Below are 22,969 nucleotides of genomic sequence, written 5' to 3' on the forward strand. Positions count from 1 at the left end.
GCCAGAATTGGCGCATCCTATGGATGTGCCATTTCTGGGGCGGCTGACGGCTGGTGTTTCTAGCCTGGGAGGGGGCCAATATTCATGGCACCCTTCCTGGGCTATTAATATCAGCCCCCAGCTGTCTGCCTAGCCTTTGCTAGCTATTAAAATAGGGGGGACCCCACGTCAATTTTTTGGGGGGTCCCCCATTTTAATAGCTAGTAAAGGCTAGGCATTCAGCTGGGGGCTGATATTAGTAGCCTGGGAAGCTCCGTGGGTATTACCCCCTTCCCAGGCTTCAAACATCTGCCCCAGCCGTCTGCTGAACCTCCGCTAGAGCCTAAAATTAAGGGGAACCCCACGCTAATTTTTTTTTAAATAAATCCTTTATTTTAAGACTAAATGACAAGTACAGTAATCAACACTGTCACTGTACTTCATATATATGTGACTGACATGTTTCTATCTATCTAATCTATGTGTGATTCTCTATTCCTTCTATTCTAAATTGTCGGGTACCGCTGCTGAATTGCCGGCTGGCTTTTTTAAAGAGACGGTGCATGAAAACACTAATATTTTTTTTAATAAATCCTTTACACTAAATGGCAAGTACAGTAATCAACACTGTCACTGTACTTCTTATATATGTGACTGACATGTTTCTATCTATCTAATCTATGTGTGATGCTCTATTCCTTCCATTCTAAATTGTCGGGTACCGCTGCTGAATTGCCGCCGGCTTTTTTAAAGAGACGGTGCATGAAAACACTAATATTTTTTTTTATAAATCCTTTACACTAAATGACAAGTACAGTAATCAACACTGTCACTGTACTTCTTATATATGTGACTGACATGTTTCTATCTATCTAATCTATGTGTGAAGCTCTATTCTTTCGGTTCTAAATTGTCGGGTACCTGTGTACGCCGCTGCTGAATTGCCGGCTTTTCATGTTTCACTGTGAGCACAGTTCCCATCGATTTGGGCAATCACTCTAATGCCACAACCACCATGGCTGTGGTATTACAGTGAGTGGCAGACAATCCCTGCATGATTGGTGCTCTAAATAGCGCCAGACATGCAGGACACGCTTTTGGTGCACGAACAGTTATCGAACATAACCTCGAACAGCCGAATTTTTTGCAAATCGTTCGGGTTCGTCGAACAACTCGAACACCGCCCAAAACAGCTCGAATTTGAGATTGGCGAACAGTTCTAGTCGAACACCGCTCATCTCTAATAAAGAGTTAATAAAGCTGTGACCGATCCTCACCCATCCAGTTGTAAGAGTTACATTATTGTATTGTCAAGGAAAGGGGGGCGGTGGGGTGGCTGATCGTCTGGGTTTGGTTGGGGGTCCCCACAGTCTGCCTAGGCTAGATGCATTTAAAAATTCTTATTAGATACACAGGCGGTGCAGCTTGCTTCGCAGCTGGGCTACTACGCCCAAAGTATTGCCTAGGCTAGATGCAGTTAAAAATTCTACGCTGACTAGCAAACACTGAAGATGTGGAGCAGACCTCTGAGCTCTTCAGACTCAACCATCTGTGTTACCCCAAGCCATAGTGTATCTAGTTTCTTAAAGTTAAAAAGGGGGGGAGCGACCCAACCCACCTGGAATTGACAATGCCAACGTCACGTAAGACACAGCAAGGGGACTCCAAAAAGAGTCTCCATTTTTTCCCAAAATTGTGGCACAGACACCACTTAACCCTAGAACGCATACCTGGGGCCTCGCAGGCCCGCCCTGTTAATTGTTTTCTATTTTCTGCAAGATTACTTTAGTTAGAATTTTGAAACTCTAGGTATTCTTCATGTATATAGTTGTTTGTCATTTGAGTTTGAGATATTCCATGTTATTTGCACACGAGCCTAAAAGGCCCCAGGTATATGAAAGTGTAGATTTTTATGGTCATGCGTTCTAGGGTTAAGTGGCATCAATTGCCCCACAGTTGCTTAAAACGGTTGGTGAGGTGATTTTACCAAATCCTCAAGGTTTTAGTCTCCCAAGGATAACACAGGGGTAGAAAAGTCCTTGCGAATCCATGATTTGTTCATCTTTATGAACGTGAGTCTGTCTACATTCTCAGTGGACAGACGCATGCGCTTATCTGTCAGCACACCACCAGCAGCGCTGAACACACGTTCAGAGAGAACACTGGCTGCAGGGCATGACAAGATCTCCAATGCTTGAGTGGCGAGCTCCGGCCATTTTTCCAGATTGGAATACCAAAATGAGCAAGGGTCCAGTGACACAGTCATGGCTTCGATGTTCACTTGGAGATACTCCTGCACCATCCTCTCTAGGCGTTGACTATGTGTCAGACTTCTTGTCTCCTGTGGCCTTGCAAAGGATGGTCTAAAAAAGTGGTGAAACGATTCCACAAAATTGCTGTTACCAGCAGATACTGTGTTACTGTTACGGTTTGAGTGATGAAGATTCGACAGTCCCACGGTTGGCAAATTAGAACTGTGAGATTCACTACGTGCACCACTGGTGTTTTTGTGGAAAAGCACATGTAAGATTCTGCAACAGCGTCTGCAGATACTCCTGCATGCGTCAATCCCTTTTTATGGCATGAATTATTTCGGCAAATGTACTTTTGTACCGGGGATCTAAGAGTGTGGCAACCCAGTAGTCGGGATTACTTCGAATTCTGACAATCTGAGGGTCATGTTGCAGGTAGTGCAGCAAGAAGGCACTCATGAGTCTTGCGCATCCAGGAGGACCAAGTCCTTGTTGTGTTGGTAGCGAGGTAAGAATCATGCTTCCTTCCTCTGCCCTCTCCCCTCAACCTCGCACAACAGAAATGTGATCAAGGTCTCCCTCATCTGATGAGTCTTCCATGCCCATCGTCCTCCACTTCTTCCTCGGCTCCTGCACCTTCCTCAACAGTTTGGCTGCTACCATGCGCCCTGGTTAATCCCTCTCCCCCACCCTCCCATGCCTGCCGCCTTGGTGCTGCCAACCGTCTGGACCTTGGAGATGTTATCCCTTCCGCATACGACTCCTCCTCTACTTCCTCCACCTCCTCTTGTCCCACCACCTGACTCTGAATTCTGTTTAGTGTGTGCTCCAGCATGTAAATCACCGGAATAGTCATGCTGATAATGGCATCGTCGTCAGCACTAAACATCTTCGTCGCCATTTCAAAACTGTGCAGAAGGGTGTGTGGCGCCCCTGAGGGTTCAGTCGCCACAGAGTTACTGCATCTCACCCAGAGGTGTGGTATCTCACCCTCAGGTAAGGAAGGCATATGGCTCGGGACCCTAACACCTGCATCCAACACATACCCGCAGTGGGGGTAGGGCAAGATTGCTCCTAAGGGAGAGCACAGTCCCAGGTCCCTAGCTGGTGGAAGGGTCCTATGTAGTGGGTGCTTAGGGGAGCAGCTTAGCGTAGCACATGACTGGGAGAGTATAAATAGGAAGCTATCTTAGAAAGAGCAAGCCAGTCAGAGGAGGAAAAGTGACAGGAGCAGAGGCTCGGCATGAGCTCTGCTCCAGAGGCGGGCCTAGCCTGGGAGGCCCAGGACTGAAGGAGAGAAGAGAGGAGTGGGAGCAGGAAGGCTCCAGGAACCGAAGGGACCCTAGGGCTATGGGCCGTGCAGAAGGCCACCCGTACTCCTGCTGCTACCAGGAGGTAGAGGGGTCAGACCAGATAAGGGGAACCGGTCCCTCAACTAGCGGAGAAACAGCAAGGCTCAACTAGAAACCAGAGGCTGCAGCATTTCATGTACTGCAGGTAAAAGTCCACACCAGTCTCACTAAGAAGGTAGCCACATAGGACCCATGGGACGGAACACAAGTCGCCCGCCAAGGCCCGAGGATACCGGATAGAAGTGTCACTGGGTGTGAGGTGCAGGTAGAAGGCCAGAGAAAGGACACACAGAAGGGGGCCCTGCTAAGTACTCCGGAGCTATCTGGGGGTGGACTGAGCCCCTCACTGAGTACGCACAGCACGACGGGTGAGATTGCTCTGGTACCTGTAATCTGGACTGCAACAACTGTGAGTAAAGATCTTGGGACTGCATCACACGGACTCTGTGTTCATCACTGACTCCCTGCACTACAACCACCATCATCCACCCACACTGCCCTCAAGCTACACTCTTCCTGTGGTGAGTAATAATACCATTGCTGCAAAACCACCAGCTTCAGAGGACTGTTCCGCAGCGGCGGCCCCTTTTGCCCCACTCCAGAGGTGGCGTAGTCAGACATTATAAAACCCATATATACAAATTACCCTTGGATTGACCGCCCTGGATCACGGACCGGGTCACCGCCACAGTGACTACAACCCCCAGCGTCTACCGGCCCGGCTCAGGGTACCCCACGGCCCAGGGGGCGCGTCAACTTCATAGGTCCCTGATCTGAGACCACTCCTGCAGCGTGATTTGCCCCACCTCTGGATCTCGTTGGCCCAGGCTATACGTCAGATCGTATTGCACCAGGGCTTGTCGGTGCTGCCACAGTCGCTGCAACATGGTCAGAGTTGAATTCCACCGTGTCGGCACATCGCATTTCAGCCGGTGAACTGGCAGGCCCAACGACTTCTGTAGAGATGTAAGTCATTGAGCTGCGGGATGCGAACAGCGGAAGTGAGCACACAGCGACCGTGCTCCCTGCAGAAGGCCATCTAGTCCGGGATAGTGGGCTAACAATTTATGGACAACCAGGTTCAACACGTGAGCCATACAAGGCACGTGTGTGACATTGCCCCGGCGATGCAGCATTGTCGCACACGGCCTTCCCTGGTTGCAGGTCCAGTGGAGACAACCATTCATGAAACTGGGTCTCCAGAGCTGACCACAACTCCTCAGCTGTGTGACTCACATTTCCCAGACATTTCAAAGTAAACACTGATGCCTTGAGCCCTGCTGCCAGCATAGTAAGGAGGTGTGCAGGATTCCTTCTGCGCAGTTAGAATGCAGGTGGCATTACCAGACAGGCTTTGGGTGCAGGTGGAGGACTGAGAGGAGGTTGAGGAGGCAGAAGCAGTGGAGGAACTTCGAGATAAAGAGGATTTACGCACAACTCGTGGGGACGGTAAGACTTGGACAGCAGCCCCTTGTCCTGCTGTCACCATAGTTACCCAGTGCCCAGTCAGCGACATGTAACGCCCCTGTCCATGCCTACTCGTCCAAGTGTCTGTGGTGAAATGCACCCTGTCACACACAGAGTTTCTCAAAGAAGCGGTGATGTTGTGTGCGACATGCTGGTGAAGCGCAGGCACACCTTTCTTTGAGAAGTAGTGCCGACTGGGCATCTGGTACTGGGGCACTGAGACGGACATAAGGTCTCGAAAATCCACTGTGTCCTCCAGGCGGAAAGGCAGCATTTCTGTAGCCAAGAGCTTGCAGATGGTGAAATTCAACCTCTTAGCTTTCTCATGGCTAGGAGGAAATGGTCTTTTACTTTTCCACATCTGAGGGACCGAGGGCTGGCTGTTGTGCTTAGACGGGGTTGAGTAGGATGTCCCCGGCAAACTGCCGGTCTGTGAGGAAGATGCAGGCGGACATGTTAGATTGCCTTGATCAAAAGCTGGTGCTCTCGATGTCAGAGAGCGCTCAACACCAGCAGGTGTTTCCACTTCCTAATGAACTGATGACCTGCCAATCACACTGGCTGTTGCAGGTAAAGAGGTGGCAGGTATGCGTCCAAAAACATGTGTGACTGCTGTCCCCCCAGTCACAGAGGATGAAGAGGCCGCGGATGCACAAGATGGGGCAGACGGTGGTTGGCCCAGCCTGCTAGGCCGCATTGTAGCACAGTGAGCTTCCCACTGCAACTTATGCTTCATATCCATGTGCCGGTTCATGCATGAAGTACTCAAACTATGGATTTTTTGGCCTCTACTTATGTTTTGGTTACAAATATTACAGATAACACGAGTTGGGTCATCCTTATCATTCTGAATAAATGCCCAGGCTATGCAAGGCTTAGAGCCCATGCGACCTGAAGAGCCACTACGACTTGTGGTCAGAGGCAGAGTTGTGGTTGAGGATGCAGTTGTTGACGTGCTTCCAGTACTCCATCTGTGTCCAGGAAGGCGCAACCTAACCTTGTCATCAATAGCATCTGTGACGCCCCGCTGTACTTGGTATCACATATCCTAGAAGAGTATATTGATGGAATCCTCCACAAGAGGCCCCCATAAACATTCACACATCTCCACCTTCCACCTCAGACCAGCAGAGGGAGCCCGTTAGGGATATAAATAGGGAAGGTGGAGCTAGGCAGTTCAGTTCCTCTGAAGAGTTCCTGCAGTAGAGAAGCCTAAGAGAGGTCAGTCTGCAGTGGAGCTCAGTCTAGTCTAGAGAACTCAGTTAATAGTTCAGCAGTGGAGCACGAGGCTCCTGCTAACTAGATTCAGTAAGGCATAACCGGAATTCCTGGAGTACTACAAGTCCCAGGATGGCTAAGGTGCTGATACGTAACAGAGCCAGGAGACGCTTAGGCCCCGCATAGTGGGAGCGTGAACTCCAAGAGAAGGCCCTACCACAAGGTCAGCCAGCGCAGGACAGAGACAAAGTTAGGCCTAGCTCCAGGCATATCAGAAACTTACTACGCAGAGGCAAGAAACAGGAGGCCCTACACCCGCTCATTGGGGAGGATCCTGATATTCACCCTTCACCCTACAGTGCTCCGGGATGTGCCTGAATTTCCTCCAGTAAAAGGTACTGAAGTGACTACCGTGTCCGTTCCCGTTCTTGCTCTGACCCAGCTGGGTCTCGCCTGTCCTGCATTCCCCCTGCATACGCTGCCCTGAGACCTAGCTCCACCTGTGGGGAGCTATACCATCGAGCAGCCTTATCACGGGTCTCAGTGGACTGCTGCAGCGCTGGTGCTTCTCACCAGATACCACAGGTGGCGTCACAAACTCTTATAAAATTAACAATTATCCACTCTTTTAAAGAGTGACCCCAGGGTACGGGCCAGGGAGCCGACCACCGCGACATCCCCAAGGCCAGGCAAAGGCCCCGGTACCGAGTCATCCCCATCCCCTGGGCTAGTCACATCCTCCTCCACCTCCTCCGTTGACCTCATCGACTGGCTGACTGTGGCTTGACAGTAAGTGGGATCTCCAACCTCGTCATCATCACCCTGTGTGTTATCACACCCGTCGTCCTCAAAGCCAACCTCTTCCTGCCCTGACCGAAAAGTCAAGTTGTCGCTCCAATCAGGTATTTGAGTCTCATCATCGTCTTCATCATTGTCTCCACCAACAGGAGTGACAGTTTGGGAACGAGGGTCTACATTATGCTCAGAACCTTCTTCATCTGGTCCTGGATCCGACTTATAAAGATTCTGGGCATCAGTGCAGATCATTTCCTCGTCTGGATTAACAGAAGCTCTGGAGCAGACTTACGCCCAGGCTATAGTATGAGTAAACAGCTCTGCAGACTCAACCATCTGTGTTACCCCATACTCAGACTGGCAGCTGGAGACTTGGGAGCTGTGAGGAAGCAAGTGCGATTGGGGTGACACCTCTGAGGACTGGAATATTTGTGATGTTGAAATTGAGGTGGAGGAGAGCCCACTTGAAGGAGCACTTGATATCCGCTGAAGCACCTGCTGTTTTTGTGCCTCATCTGGAATTTGTAGCGATGGGCGTGTCCGTAAGAAAGGGATCGTATCACATTGTCCACGAAAAGAAGTCGACATCTTAGCTTGGCTGGAAGATGGTCTTTCTTCTGCAGATGTTACCCCCCCCCCCACTGCGGGGGGGCTCGACCCACCAGCGGACAGGCACCAGTATTGGGAGAGGGGGGCTGACCGTCAGGGTCCACCGCGGCTCTGGCACAAACCCGGCGACACGGAGGTGGCACGGGCAGGAACGAACTGGCCGTGTCGGCTTCTCACTTTTTGGATTTTAGAAGGGCATGACATGCCTATATCTGTGTCTCCCATTCCTTTTACTCCTCCACCTCTTTTCTTTTCGCATGACTATATGTACTTGTCACTTTTCCATGGGTTAGTTATGTCTTCTGAGCATTTTGTCAGCTTTTGGACACCTTTGAAGGTGTTTTCTATGTGTTTCTATGTGTTTTTGTTTGCCTGCCATTGGTTTTAACGGTGTTCGAAGGTGTTCGACGAACAGTTCGACGAACAGTTCGGCGAACACACGGGTGTTCGACGAACCGAACCGAACTCGAACACTACGGGGGTGGCTCAACACTAAACGCGAGGGTCACTGTTAAGGCAGCGTAACATAAAGTCAGCCATGCGTGCCAGACTGGTAACGGGCAAGATTTCCGTGTCCTCACCAAGATGACGACTGACCATGCTCTCCTCCTCCTCCTCTTCCTCCTCCCCCCTGTCCTCAGGCCACCCACGCTGAACCGACGGTATGACACTTGTACAGGTACTACCGTCTACAACGCATGATAGCAGCTCCTGTTCTTCCTCCTCCTCCTCCTCCTCCTCCTCCTCTCCCTCATTGTCCCCCAATGCATGTTGGGATGAGATGAGGCTGGGCTCTGTGTAATCGCCCGCTACGGCTTCTTGATCCATCTCATCATACTCTGGCTGCAATGCCTCCTCTTTAATTCTCTGCAGAGAGCGTTGCAAAAGACAGACAAGTGGGATGCTGACACTAATGATGGCGTCATCGCCAATCACCATCTTGGTGGCCTCCTCAAAGTTTGTCATTATGGTACATATGTCAGACATCCAGGTCCACTCCTGAGGTCTTATGTGTGGAGTCTAACCTGAATATCGATGGCATTGTTGCAGCTGGTACTCCACAACTGTTCTCTTCTGCTCACAAATCCTTTGCAACATGTGGAGGGTAGAGTTCCAACGTGTGGGGACATCACACACCAGTCGGTGTGTCGGAAGCTGCAAACGCTGCTGCAACACAGCAAGGGTGGCGGAAGCTGTAGCCGACTTGCGAAAATGAGCTGACAGGCAGCGTACTTTCACGAGCAGATCTGGCAACTCGGGGTACGAATTAAGAAACCGCTGAACCACGAGGTTAAGCACATGAGCCAGGCATGGTACATGTTTTATTTCACCTCGCCTCAGAGCTGCCACCAGGTTACGGCCATTGTCACACACGACCATGCCAGGATGTAGGTTCAGCGGTCTCAGCCACAGATCTGCCTGCTCTTTCACAGCTGTCCACAACTCACAAGCAGTGTGAGGTTTATCACCTAAGCTTATGAGTTTCAGCACAGCCTGTTGCCGCTTGGCGGAGGCAGTACTGCAATGCTTCCAGCTTGTAACTGATGTGGTGATATCTGAGATGGAGGCTGAACATGAGGAGGAGGAGGAGGAGGAGGATGCGCAGGAGCTGTACACTGTGGGGGCAACTCTGACTGACATAGGGCCCGCAATCCTCGGTGTGGGGAGGATGTGTTCCATCCCAAGGTCCGACTGGGTCCCGGCTTCCACTATGTTTACCCAGTGTGCCATCAGAGAGATGTACCATCCCTGGCTACAAGCACTTGTCCACGTGTCCGTTGTCAGGTGAACTCTCCCAGTAACTGCATTGTTGAGGGCACGGCAGATGCTTTGGGACACATGCTTGTGTAGTGCGGGGATGGCACACCGGGCAAAATAGTGTCGGCTGGGGACCGAGTACCGAGGGACGGCCACCGCCATAAGATTGCGGAAGGATTCCGTCTCCACCAGCCTAAAAGGCAGCATTTCCAATGCAAGCAGTCGTGAAATGTGCGAATTTAGGACTGTGGCCTGTGGTGCGTTAGCTGCGAATTTCCGCTTTCGTTCAAAGGTCTGGGATATGGACAATTGAACGCTGCGGTGGGACGTGGACGTGGACGTTGATGCTGTTTCTTGAGAAACTGCCATAACAAGTGAAGACTGAGAGGAGGGGGCATCTTTACATGCAGTATGGACAGGGGATTGCCTTGCACACACAACAGGGGGTTCTATTGCACGCACAACAGTGGAAGAAGCAGTGGTGACACCCGCTGACACTGGTCGTGGACACTGGGTTTCGCCCCACAAAGTCGTGTGCTTTGCTGCCATGTGCCTGATCATTCTGGTGGTGGTCAGGCTGGTAGTTTTGTCACCCCTGTTGATGCTGGCATGGCATGTGGAACATATGGCCTTTTTGGGGTTATCAGCAGAGTCTTTAAAAAAATTCCAGACTCTGGAAGACCTACCGCTTGTACTGGCAACGTCCCTCATGTTGGTGTTACGGGGAACGGTTGCCTGCCTTCTGTCTGCGGCCACCACACTGCTTCTTCCTGCCTGTTGGGGTACTCTGCCTCCCTCCCCCTGTGTGCTGCTGGCCTCACTCTGCATGTCCTCCTTCCAGGTTGGGTCAGTTACTAGATCATCCACCACCTCCTCCTCTTCCACTTGCCCACCACGATCCTCCTCCTCACTTCCTGGCAATTGTGTCTCGTCATCGTCCACCTCTTGTGACAGATTGCCAACGTCGACTTCCTGTGGCCGTGGCTGTTCAAATATTTGGGCATCGCAACATGGGATCTCCTCTTCCACCACTTCAAGCGTATCAGGCGAGGGGCCCAAATATGGAAATGGACCAGTGAACAGCTCTTCAGAGTGTCCAAGTGTGGGATCACTAGCTGTCTGACGACACTCGGCATGGTGGGAGGAAGGAGCATCAGGGTGAGGAGTATGCGGTCGAGACTCACAGCTACTAAGAGTTGACCGTGTGGAAGACAGACCGGAGGTGGTGGTGCCCAGGTAACTGGAAGTATTATCTGCTATCCAACTAATAACCTGTTCACACTGATCAGTTCTCAATACTGGTGTTGTTCTGTGCTTCCCTAGTAATTCGGTCAAGAAGTGGGAGCGAGAAGATGTGGCTGTTGGTTGTGGCACATTTTCACCTTAGCCACGGCCCCGTCCTCTGCACGAACCATCACCAGAACGTCCACTTCCACATCCCTTGCCACGCGCCTTGCCCATTGTAAATGAAGTAAAATAGCTTACACTTGCACTATCAATGGAAAAAGGGTAATAAAGAGTAGATTAGAACCGTGGAAGAGGAAAACCACAGTTATTGTTTACTGGGGTATACCACACTTTTTTAAATAGAGATATTTGCGGCTGAACAGTGAGCGACACACTCAAACTGCTTTTTTTTTAGATAGCAAAGGCCCAGAACTGGATAGTACAGCGATTTGACCCGTGGAACTGCGAAACCACACTGGGATGTCGGGCCTACACAAGACTATTTTCAACAGATATATTTTTGTGTCACAACAGTCAGGAGACACTACTGTTTTTCTTTACGGAAAAAACTACCAAAACCTGAATAATAGAGATTTTTTACCGTGGGATGGCAAAACCACAGCTATTGTTTACTGGGGTATACCACACTTTTTTAAATAGAGATATTTGCGGCTGAACAGTGAGCGACACACTCAAACTGCTTTTTTTTTAGATACCAAAGTCCCAAAACTGGATAGTACAGCGATTTGACCCGTGGAACTGCGAAACCACACTGGGATGTCGGGCCTACACAAGACTATTTTCAACAGATATATTTTTGTGTCACAACAGTCAGGAGACACTACTGTTTTTCTTTACGGAAAAAACTACCAAAACCTGAATAATAGAGATTTTTTACCGTGGGATGGCAAAACCACAGTTATTGTTTACTGGGGTATACCACACTTTTTTAAATAGAGATATTTGCGGCTGAACAGTGAGCGACACACTCAAACTGTTTTTTTTTTTAGATACAAATGGCCCAAAATGGATAATACAGAGGTTTGAACCGTGGAAGTGCAAAACAACACTTCTGTTTCTCTAGCCTACACCAGACTATTTTCAACAGTTATATTTGTGTCTGAAAAATCAGAGACACGCTTTTTTTTGGGGGGGACACACCAAAAGGTTAATAAGACGGGTATTTGTACAGTGTGAAGGAGGAAAAAAAAAGGAGGATTTAGATGAAAAAAAAAGGATTTTTCCTGGCCCCCGACACCTGGTGCTAAGTCCAGCAATTTCAGCAACAGGAGCACACAGGACTGTAATGCAGCGTTTGCTGGTATAACCACTGTGTCTCCTATACAGCCTCCCTGCCTGGTATCTGGGATGGATATTAGTCCTGAAAAGGACTGTTTGTTTGTTCTGGCAGCCTTTACAGACCCTACACTAAATATTTCGCAGTTTATATCTCTCCCTAAATCAGCAGCGCTGTCCCTACACTGTCTAATCCGGAGCGACTGTGTCCAAGATGGCGGCGCCCGGTTTTAAATACTCGAGGAGACACTGTGCGGCCAGCCAATCACTGTAATGCCCACAACCAACATGACTGCAGCATTACAGTGACTGGCTGGCAATCCCTGCATGTTCATTGGCTCTGTAAAGAGCGCCAAACATGCAGGGCGGAGACCCGAGCTCCCGCCCGAGTAACCCGGAAATGCTCAGCGTTCGCCGAACATCCCGAGTAGCGTGATGCTCGGGCGAGTACCGAGCAGTGTCGAGAATGTTCTGTCCCCCTATAGTAATAATTTTCGGCATTCTGGCACCAGAATAGTAATAATGATCCCCCATTCTGAAAACAATCTAATATATATAATCGTCTTATCCCGTCTGTCTGTCTGTCTGTCAGGAAATCCCGCATCGCTGATTGGTCCCCCTATAGTAATAATTTTCGTCATTCTGGCACCAGAATAGTAATAATGATCCCCCATTCTGAAAACAATCTAATATATATAATCATCTTATCCCGTCTGTCTGTCCAGGAAATCCCGCATCGCTGATTGGTCCGGCCGCGGCCAATCAGCGACGCGGGATTTCAGAACAAGATGGCGGCTGTTAGCGGCTCATCTGCCGCACGGAGGTCAGCAGCGATGCAGCCAGGAGATGTGAAGGGAGGACAGGTGTTTAGGAGGTTAGGTGTGAAGGGAGGACAGGGGAGCGACCAATCAGCCATTTTGGCTCCAAATTTAAACACACTCTCCGGTCCTCACTAACACGGCTCGCTGATTGGCGCTAAATTTAAACACCGCTATGCTGATTGGTCACTGCCGCCGGCCGCGACCAATCAGCGATATTGGCGCCAAATTTAAACACCGCTATGCTGATTGCGCCTGGTCGGCCGCATACATATTCTAGAATACACGATGCTAGAATAGAATCGGGCCACCATCGAGTAAAGTAATAATGTTCTTTATTCTGTCCCCAATATAGCAATAATGTTCCACATTTTTAATCCAATGTAGTAATAATGTCCCCCAATTGGCACTAATATATCAGTAATGTACCAAATTCGGTCCCGAACATAGTAATAATGACCCCCAATTCTAAAAGCAATATAGTAATAGTGTTCTCCAATTAGAACTAATACATTAATAATGTCTCTCATTCTGAACCCAATATAGTAATAATATCCCACAATTGGCCTTCATACACTACTTGGTTATATTCCCACAATGAGTTTTTTATGCTGCATATTTTCAAAATATGCAAGTAACCTATTTTACTTAATGGGTGCAGAGAATCTGCAACATCAAAAACTCACCAAAAACTCATTGTGGAAACATAGCCTTAATGTCTACTATTCTGGCCCCAATATAGTAATAATATCTCCCATTCTATCCCCAATATACTATTAGTGTCTGTCATTCTGGCCCAATATAATAATGATGAATTTCTGACTTCAGTAATAAAGTCCCCCATTCTAATATCAATATAGTATTAATGTCCCCCATTCTGAACGAATATAGTAATTAGTTCCCCCATTCTTGTCCCAATATATTTATAGTGTCCCATTATGGCCCCAAAATAGTACTAATGTCCCCCTTTCTGGCCTTAATGTAGTAATAATGTCCCCAATTCTGGCCCCAAAATAATAATACTGACCCACATTCTGCCTAATATTATAATAATGTCCCATATTCTGGCCACAATATACTAATATTGTCCCCCCATTCTGGTCACAGTATAGTAATAATGTACCCCATTCTAGACACAATATAATAATATTATTCTCTATTTTGGCCCCCCACACGAGTTCTTGTGAGAGTTTGCTCTTTGGATTAACGCACATACGTTACTAAGCTGTTTCTGAATGGTAACATTATTAGAGTGGTTACTATTTGGTAACTCTAGTAAAGTATGCAACTACTCTGGGTTAGTGCAAAGAGGGAGAGTTCCTGAAATCTTGCTATTTTTACAGTGAGGAGAGCTGCAGATCCAAGTCTACATACCAAGATTGCACAACCCAAAAGTTCAGACGCAACAATTGCTAGAAAGTCTGGTCCATTACTGGGACATTAGAAACACTTGAGACCTATTGGTTAATTGAAAAAATTCTCTTGTCTGAGGCTGCCTACTATTTTCTTTGCAAATTGCCTCTTCAGGAAAAAGAGGGCTTGAACAATATAACGCCACATATTGGAAGCAGCAATCCAACAAATCACAATCAACTTTGTGACTTTTAGGATTGCTGCTTCCAATAGGTGGCACTATAGAGTTCAAGTCCAGAGGAGCATTGCACGGTGAATAAGCCTCCTTACCTTGACGAGCCAGAGCTTGTATGTCACTCTTCACAAGGAGAAACGTTACTATTAGTGATGAGTGAGCACTAAAATGCTCGGGTACTCGTTGCTCGGGTCGAGCACATTGGAATACAAGGGTGCTCGACCCGAGCAACGAGCCCAATGTAAGTCTATGGGAAACTCGAGCATTTTTCAGGCAGCTACCCCCGGCGGTCTGCAGAGGTCCTAAAAATTGCCCAAATAGATGGGAACAGTGCTCAAATGACATGGGAACAGCATGGGGAAGACCCTTGGAAGCATCTCTGTCTCCCAGATCACTGCTGCCAACAACGTTGTCAGAGTATTATGCCACTTTTACGGACTCACAATAAAACATACAAAAATGAAACCAAAATGTAAAGGTAATGACTTGCATATAAGGCAAAATAAATAACCAAAAACAAAAATGCTCCTCCACACATTGGGCTATGTTCACATATAGCGTTTTTGATGCGTTTTTGCACTTTTGCATTGCTTTCAACCAAGACAAATTCATTCACCAGGAAATGTCATTTTAACATTTTACAACCTTATCTGGCCATGTGGTGTGTGACACATCATCAGACACATGCAAACAGTGCTGAAAATACATGGGAACAGCATGGGGAAGACCTCTGGAAGCATCTCTGACTCCCAGGTCACTGTCTAAAAGTGTGCCCATAATAAGTGATCCTTGGCGCATGCGAAGATGCCTCCCGCCATGCACCTGTTGTTGCAGACTTGCAACAATCACCGTCCACGTCCTTGTCCCAGTGCAGCGTTCAGTTGTCCCTGCCTCATTCCTTGGAATGCAAGCGCAAGTATGCAGTCAGCCACACACCAACCCACAGGCTGCTATACTATACTGCCAAATTTTGACAGCTGCTTTCACTTGAAATGTGGCCTTTTTGGCTCGTGGAGGTGGAAGCTTTTAATATCCTCATGCCGGCGGCGGTCCCCAGCCGCCACTGTTTCTCGGTGTCGTCTCCGCCTTCCACGTGGACAGGTGAATGTGGCAAGGGATGGTACAGAGCCAGTCCACAGCTTTTTTTGCTGAGTTGTGTTTCACCACAGCCATATTCTTTAGCTTGCTGAAAGGACTGGCATAAAGGGAAACCGTATCTACTCTGGGTGTCATTTCTCCCAGGAAGTCCTCTAAAGCAGCTTTTGCAGAAGCAATGGCCGCTCGTCCAACATCAACTCGCACTTTTCGATGGTGCTTTGACACACAAACATCTTTCTTTGCGCATTTAATTTCATGACTACAGAGTTGGGCAATGGCCTGATGTGCAATCCGGTTTGAGAAATAGCATGCATAAGCACGTCGATCCACATAAAAAAAACAGCCATAGAGTGTCTGGGAACCTTCCCCCACACTCTTCTTAGCCAGGGCTGCTTCTCGGCAGGGTTGGACGGACCCACGGGCCCTGGCTTCTCCTTCAGGAGAGTTCATAGTGCCGAGGTGAGGCCATGATGATGATCGACGTCACCATCTACTTAGTTTTCTGTTACTTGGAATGCAAGCGCAAGTATGCAGCCAGCCACCCACCCACCCACAGACTGCAGTACTAAACTGCCAGGTTTCTGGGCAACTGCTTGCACTTGAAATGAGGCCTTTTAGGCTCGTGGAGGCGGAAGCTTTTCACAGTCTCATGCCGGCGGTGGCCGGGTGTCAATACTCGGTCACCAGCCACCACTATTTCTCCTGGTATCATCTCTGCCTTTCACAAGCACGGGTCCCACAACATTACTTACTGGGAAGGACCGCCTACCCACAAACACGTGGTCAAGTGAATGTGGCCAGGGACAGAACGGAGCCAGTCCAGAGCTTTTTTTGCTGAGAGTTGTATTTCACCACAGCCATATTCTTTAGCTTGGTGAAAGGACTTGGGAAACCGTATCTACTCCAGCTATGATTTCTCCCAGGAAGTCCTCTAAAGCTGCTTTCACTTGAAATGTGGCCTTTAAGGCTCGTGGAGGTGGAAGGTTTTCACAACCTCATGCCTCGTGTCCATACTCGGTCCCCAGCCGCCACTATTTCTCCCGGTGTAGTCTCCGCCTTCTCCAAGCACGGGTCCCTGAACATTACTGCTGCTACTTTTCTGTGGGAATCTGCTTGCCTCATACCAGCCTGGAATATTTCCAGTAAACTATGGTACGATGCCATGGTATTAGCACTGCCCCCAGTACCAGTAGCAAAGCCTTCCCCAATTTAATTCTCAGGAATTTTATTTGGTAGACTGAGTGGCTGCCCAAATACATTAGTTTCTCACACAGGAGCTGAAGATAGAGTGGTAGTAGGTGCAAGTTTCTCCAGCCTGCTAGATATCAGCGGGTGAACGGTAGCACATTGGCTCAGTGGTTAGCACTGAATCCTTGCAGCGCTGGGATCCTGGGTTCAAATCCCAGCAAGGAAAACATCTGCAAGGATTTTGTATGTTCTCCCCGTGGTTGCGTGGGTTTCCACCTTAGTAAAAAAGCAGCCATAGAGTGTTCGGGAACCTTCCCATACAATTTTCTTAGCCAGGACTGCTTCTCAGCAGGGTTGGAGGGTCCCAACAGGGAATCCCCTGGTGTGTCCTGGCTTCTACATCAGGAGAGTTCATGATAGCGCTAACTTTGCAGCAATCAAATCCTCTGGTGGGCCCTATGTTTTTCAATCTGAAACAGCTTCTCAGTCTGAGTTTTATTTCACAACAGCCATATTCTTTACCTCGGTGAAAGGACTGGCATAGAGGGAAACCATATCTACTCCGGCTGTTATTTCTACGTCACCAGGTTCCGCCCATTGACACACATGGCCATGCCTGGCTGTATATTCAGCGGTGAGAGCCACAGATCAAGCTGATGTGTTACAGCTTTCAACAACTCTGCAGCGCTGGGCGATTTGTCACCTATGCATTAAGCATGTTATCTTCAGCACTGCCCGTTGCCACTTGGCCAAGGCAGTGCTGCAGTGCTTTCAGCCTGTGACTGATGTGGTCATTTCGGAGATGGAGGAGGAGGTGCATGAGCTAAACAATGTGATTACATTGAGGTTACATTGGCGACTCTGTTTTTATACTAAAGAAAGATCCTACTGTTTTTATTTTTTTACATTAATTTTTAAGGACAATGCATTCACCGGGAAATGTCATTTTAACATTTTACAACCTTATCTGGCAATGTGGTGTGTAACACATCATCAGGCACATCCTATTTCATTGATGATGGAGGGACTCTGAAAGACACATAGAGCAGGGCTACAGTAATGAGTTCGACATGTTCCCATTAGAAAGGAGAAAGTATGCTATACAGTTATAGGGTATGCAGTGAGTCCAACGGCTGAAGAAATTTAGGAAAAACCCCACTAAGAAATTAAAGACACATAGAGCAGGGCCACAGTAACGACAAATTTCCATTAGAAAGGAGAGAGTCTGCTATACAGTTATAGGGTATGCAGTGAGTCCAACGGCTGACCAAATTTAGGAAAAACCCCGCTAAGAATTTAAAGACACATAGAGCAGGGCCACAGTAACAAGTACGACATGTTCCCATTAGAAAGGAGAGGGTCTGCTATACAGTTATAGGGTATGCAGTGAGTCCAACGGCTGACCAAATTTAGGAAAAACCCCACTAAGAATTTAAAAACACATAGAGCAGGGCCACAGTAACGACAAATTCCCAATAGAAAGAAGGAAGTCTCCCATAGTGTTGGCCTATGCAGTGAATGCATGAGCTGCCAAAAATTTGGAGGCACTTCAATGCCTCTTGGAAGAGACGTGGAGGAGGGCCTCATAAAAAAATGTTCCCATTAGAAAGGCGCGGGCCTCCTACACTTGTAATGCCCATGCACTAACTGTATGGGGTGACAAACATTGACCCATGGGTGGTATACATGAACATACTGTATAAAAAAAAATTTTTTACGTGCATCATAAACACCCTTTAAAAAAATTATGTGGGTGTTGCATCATGGACAACGGTCACCCTGGTGATATGGTGGTGGAAGATGATGAGAAGGAGGAGGACAAGAGCAAAGAGCCAAAATCAGGAAGCCTATACCCATGTGTGGGTGTGAAAAGGTGCATGGGAATACACCTCCCAAGAAAAGACACTGGATTTGAGTTTATGTTACGCTGCTATCATTCGGGGGTGTTGAGAAATTTGGCCCAATCCATCCCTTGTTCTTTTTTATAAGAGTCAGCCTGTCAGCATTTTAAGTTGACAGGCGGGTGAGCTTATCAGTTATAATTCGACCAGCGGCACTAAAAATGTGCTCTGATAAAACGCTGGCGGCAGGGCAGGCCAGGACCTCCAAGGAATAGAGAGACATTTTATTCCACGTATCCAGCTTGGATACCCAATAATTAAAAGGCACAGAGGAATCACGGAGGATGTTGGTACCATCGGCAAGGTACTCCCTCAGCATCTTACAAAACTTAGCACTGCTTGTGAGAGTACCCCTCGCCTCAGGGCCTGTGCGATAGGAGGGTCTGAGAAAACTCTCCCAGAACTTTGACAGTGTTCCACTGCCTCTGCTGGATTGAAGTTGTGTCTTTCTCGCTTGTACTCCTTGGTTGTCCAACGAAGTGTGCCCTCTGCTGCCAGCGTTTTCAGATGGGAATTTTTTTAATAGTTCCACAACAAGGGCCTTCTTGTACAGTCCCATTTTTGTAGACCTGTCCCCCTCAGGAATAAGATATATAAAGTTCTCCTTGTAGCGTGGGTCTAGAAGTGTCACCAACCAGTAATGACTGTCACCCCAAATTTTGAGAACGCGAGGGTCATGGGAAAGGCAGCGTAACATAAACTCAGCCATGCGTGCCAGACAACTAACAGGCAAGACTTCCGTGTCCTCACCAAGAGGATGACTGACAATGCTTTCCTCCTCCTCTCTGTCCTCTGGCCATCCACGCTGAACAGATTGTATGACGACTGTGCAGGTAGTACCGTCTATAGTGCAAGCTCCTGTCCTTCCTCCTCCTCCTCTTCCTCATTGTCACCCAATCCACGTTGGGATGAGACGAGGCTTGGCTGTGTGTAATCACCCTGTATAGTTCCTTGCTCCATCTCATCGTGCTCCGCCTGCAATGCCTCCTCTTTGATTGTGAGCAGAGAGCGTTTCAGTAGACAGAGATGGTGGGGCTAATTATGGTGTCATCACCTCTCACCATCTTGGTGGAGTCCGCAAAGTTTTGGCGGATGGTACATATGTCTGACATCCATGTCCACTCCTGAGGTCTTATGTGTGGAGTCTGAACTGAATACCGACGGCCTTGTTGATGCTGGTACTCAACAACTGCCCTCTTCTGTTCACAAATCCTTCCCAACTCTGCAGTGTAGAGTTCCAACGCGTGGGGACATCACACACCAGTCTGTGAGCCGGAAGCTGCAAACGCTGCTGAAACACGGCAAAGGCGGCGGAAGCTATAGCTGACTTTCTAAAATGGGCACACAGGCAGCATACTTTAGCAAGCAGATCCGGCAGATCCGGGTAGGATTTGAGAAACCGCTGAACCACGAGGTTAAGCAAATGGGCCAGGCATGGTACGTATGTGACTTAGCCTCGCCTCAGAGCCGCCACCGGGTTCCGGCAATTGTCACACACGACCATGCCTGGCTGTAGATTCAGCGGTGTGAGCCACAGATCTGCCTGCTCTTTCAGAGCTGTCCACAACTCTTCAGCATTGTGCGTTTTGTCACCTAAGCATATTAGCTTCAGTTCAGCCTGTTGCCGCTTGGCCACGGCAGTGCTGCAGTGCTTCCAGCAATTGACTGATGTGGTCATTTCGGAGATGGAGGCTGAAGATGAGGAGGAGGCTGAGGAAGAGGAAGATGAGGTGCAGGACCTGTAAACCATGGGGGCAACCCTGATTGACCTAGGGCCTACAATCCTTGGCGTTGGGAGGACGTGTTCCGTCCCAAGGTCCGACTGGGTCCCGGCTTCCACTATGTTAACCCAGTGTGCCGTCAGCGAGATGTACCGTCCTTGCCCACAAGCACTTGTCCCCGTGTCTGTGGTTAGGTGGACTTTCCCGGTAAGTGCGTTGTTGAGGGCACATTTAATGTTTTGGGACACGCACTTGTGCACTGCAGGGACGGCACACCGGGAGAAATAGTGGTGGCTGGGGACCAAGTACCGAGGGACGGCCGCCGCTATCAGGTTGCGGAATGCTTCCATCTCCACGAGCCTAAAAGGCAACATTTCAAGCACAAGCAATGGTGAAATGTGAGAATTTAGTAATGTGGCCTGTGGGGCGTTGGCTGCATATTTGCGCTTGCGTTCTAAGGATGGGGGTATGAACAACTGAACACTGCGTTGGGACAAGGACATGGACGTGCTTCCTGATGCTGATACTTGAGAGTGCGCAACGACAGGTGCAGGGCAGGAGGCATCTATGCATGCACCATGGACACGGGATTGGCTTGCATGCACAACAGCGGAAGAAGCAATGGTGCCACCTGCAGACACTGTTCCTGGACCCTGGGGCTCGGCTCACAAATCACAAAGTCAGGTGCTTTGCTGCCATGTGCCTTATCATACTGGTGGTGGTCAGGCTGGTCGTTTTGCCACGCCTGCTGATGCTGGCCTTTTTGGGGTTATCGGCATAGTCTTTAAAATACAACCAGTCTTGGGAAGACCTAACAGTTGTACTGGCATCTTCCTTCGTGTTGGTGTTACGGGGAAGGCTTGCCTGCTTTCTTTCTGCGGCCACCACACTGCTTCTTCCTGCCTGTTGGGGTGCTCTGCCTCCCTTCCCCTGTGTGCTGCTGACCTCGCTCTGCATGTCCTCCTGCCAGGTTGGGTCAGTTACTATATTATCCACCACCTCATCTTCCACTTCCGCACCCTGGTCCTCCTCCTGACTTTCTGACAATTGTGCTCATCATCGTCCACCTCTTGTGACACTTTCCCACCGTCGACTTCAGGTGACCGTGGCTGCTCAAATATATGGGCTTCGCTACACGTGATCTCCTCTTGCCCCGCTTCAAGTGAACCGGGTGAGAGGCCCGAATCTATAAATGGATAAGTGAACAGCTCTTCAGAGTGTCCAAGTGTGGGATCAGTTGTCTCCGGGCAATCGGCATGGTGGGAGGTTCAGAGTGAGGAATATGCGGTTCAGACTCACGGCTACTCAGATTTGACCATGTGGAAGACAGGGTGGTGGTGGAGGCTAAGTGACTGGAAGCATAATCAACTATCCAACCAACAACCTTTTGACACTGCTCTGGGATCAATAGTGGTGTGCTGCGGTCCCCTAGGAATTGGGACAGGAAGGTCAGGCGAGAAGATGTGGGTGTTCGTTGGGGCCCAATTTCAGGTTGCCCATGGCCTTGTCCTCAGCCTCTGCATGCTCCATCACCATCACATCCAGTTCCCCTTTCCTTGCCATGTGCCTTGCCCATTTTAAATGGAGGACAGTATCTTCCACGCTCACTACAAATGACTGAGTTTGGAGCGAACTTATATGTGATCCATGTGACAGAGAAAACAGAGTTTTAAATACCTGGCCTGCAAGCAAGTAGTTTGAACAGCAAACTGGTGTGAATTGCTTCACTGACACACTAAAGGAAATTTTTAATGGAGGCCAGAAATGGCAGTCTTTTCTGACAACGTATATGTGATCCGTGTGACGGAGAAAACAGAGTTTTACATACCTGGCCTGTAGGCAAATAGTTTGGACAGCAAACTGGTGGGAATTGCTTCACTGACACTGAAGTAAATTTTTAATGGAGGCCAGAAATGGCAGTATTTTTTGACAATGTATATGTGATTCGTGTGACGGAGAAAACAGAGTTTTACATTCCTGGCCTGTAGGTAAGTAGTTTGAACAGCAAACTGGTGGGAATTGCTTCACAGACATACTGAAGGAAATATTTAATGGAGGCCAGAAACGGCAGTATTTTCTGACAACGTATATGTGATCCGTGTGACGGAGAAAACAGAGTTTTAAATACCTGGCCTGTAGGTAACTAGTTGGAACAGCAAACTGATGTCAAAAATGTCGCTGACACAGTGAAAAATGCCTGTATTTTCTGAAAACGTACATTTGATCCGTGTGACAGAGAAAACACAGTTTTAAATAGCTGGATTTCTAGCGCTGTAATATGGAAAGGACCTGCCTGTATTCTGCAGTGCCAACAAGCAAATGGCGCAGAAAAACAGTGTTCTCTGGGTTGCTTTTTAAGCAAATAATGAGGATTAAGATCCAAAAAAAAGTATTCCTGGCCCCTGAGACCTGGGCCTTTGTATTGAAATATCTAACAGCAGCAGAAGGCAGAATTGGAATGGAGCCTCTTGTGCTATATGCACTGCAGTCTACTATATACCCTGCCTGCCTGCCTATATACACTTCCTGCCTGATATCTCTGCAGATGGATTACTTTGTCCTCTATAGGACTGTTTGTTAAGATGGATATGTGTAATGTATAGTTTTTCTCCCTATACTACCTAATACACAAGCAAATCTCTCCCTGACGCAGCAGCATCTCTCCCTACTCTGCCTGATTCCGGAGTGACTGTGACGAGCAC

This window comes from Phyllobates terribilis, unplaced genomic scaffold (genome assembly GCF_046119375.1).
Source record: "Phyllobates terribilis strain yellow unplaced genomic scaffold, ASM4611937v1 Scaffold_1__5_contigs__length_1240528914, whole genome shotgun sequence".
Lineage (NCBI taxonomy): Eukaryota > Metazoa > Chordata > Amphibia > Anura > Dendrobatidae > Phyllobates > Phyllobates terribilis.